The sequence below is a fragment of the Cryptomeria japonica genome, chromosome 7 (genome assembly GCF_030272615.1).
Source record: "Cryptomeria japonica chromosome 7, Sugi_1.0, whole genome shotgun sequence".
In the NCBI taxonomy this organism is placed as follows: Eukaryota; Viridiplantae; Streptophyta; class Pinopsida; order Cupressales; family Cupressaceae; genus Cryptomeria; species Cryptomeria japonica.
Window position 1 is genome coordinate 172581376 of NC_081411.1, and position 1590 is coordinate 172582965.

The window sequence follows — 1590 nt, forward strand, 5'->3', positions numbered from 1 at the left end:
AATAAGAAAGAAGATTCAATTATTGATTAATAATATCGAAACAAGAATTAGACTCGAACTGCAACCTAGTAGCTTACAACTCTCAGCAATTTACCATACGCCAAACATCCAAGACAGCTCCTAAAGAGTTCGGAAGGCATGAACACCAAATATGGACATGAAACCAACTATTCTCAAGCAAGCAATGTATTAATATTGTTTTAGAAGCCAGAGTCTAGGAGCGATATAATTGCATGACAGACGAATCATATCCATTAATTAACATATACAGTCAGATATTCCACAAATAGTAAATACTCTACCATGTAGACATTTGTATTACTATTGGATTTTTAACTGTTGTACCTAAAATATTGTCATAGACGCCCACATATTACTTTAATTCTAGAGACTATCGTATAAAGCTAAATGTCTGTTGCATCCTCAAGCACAAGAGTTAATCACCATTAAAACAGAACTCGGACACAAAACTAAATGTTTTCTAATATTGCATATAAATACCATGTAAAAACCCAATATGGTCATTCTATCTATGTCCCTATGTCCCTCATTAAAAGTCCCTTGGTCCATATTTACATTTTGATCTGATGGACTGTCGCCATCTCTATCTTGCACTTTAGTTCCAAGCTCTTATCCACACCTTTCTGGAAATTGGTGGTGCAGGTTCCCCAATACCAGATCTGTCACAATGGTGCAATTTCTGTACAGTATTTCTGCTATACCTGCTCCATACGAAAAAGATCCAACATTATCTTTGCATTCACTGCTAAAAGTTAAGTCCCTACAACTCACCTAAACACCTCTATGATCTATCACAAAAAGCCTCTATCCACAAAATTAATCATTTTTTCACTCTAAACTTTGATGTTTGTATTTGTAAAGAACACCAAAAAAATTCATCATTAGATGATTTGCCCCCAAGGCAAGACATTTCCAAAAAGGTCGAGAAAACATGTGGATCCTATTAACTGTATACGAAAACAGTAATAAACTTCAGTTTAGCAATTCTAACAATTTTATCTTACTGAGACTCAAGTTCTTATAGCATTGAAATTTGAAACTTACAAGCTAAAATACACCCATGCTAAGTGATTTGTTTTCGCCAATATCCCTATTGATATATAAAATAAAAACACCATAATATTCTACAAGAAGAAAACTGAATCCAACAAATCATGGGGGAGCAAAAACTAACCTAATTTCATATGCATCCTTGTTTACAGAGAAAGTCCAGCAAATAGTAGCTCCAGTTCTTCATTCTCTGAAGGGGATCTCACCTGCAATAAAGTAATATGTCAATAGTAAATTTCTCCAGATGCACAACATGTAGTACAATTAGATGAAGCACATTTTAAATTCATTCTCAACTTAGAATCTGTTGAAGTACTATTTTTTATTCTTACCGTTGCTTTGGGCTGTTAACTCAGTGTAATGTCCATGTAGCTTGATTTCAAATTTTAAATTTCATTTTCTATTAAAATCTCTTGAGCTATACTGCAAAGAGTTGAGGGCAATTGAAGGTTGGTTCATTTAATATTTAACAACTCTATTAAAAAAAAATTAAAATCTTAAACATTTTTCCAACAGGTA

At 33.2% G+C, this 1590-nt stretch overlaps 1 non-coding gene across 1 annotated transcript; it reads right to left on the reverse strand.

Moving 5' to 3' along the window:
- Positions 1 to 226: 226 nt before the first annotated feature.
- Positions 227 to 1228, reverse strand: LOC131062381 (uncharacterized). The gene is made up of 2 exons (XR_009358473.1): positions 1196 to 1228; positions 227 to 722 (listed from the first exon to the last, which is right to left on the reverse strand). It is a non-coding gene; the product is annotated as an uncharacterized LOC131062381 (transcript).
- Positions 1229 to 1590: the final 362 nt, after the last annotated feature.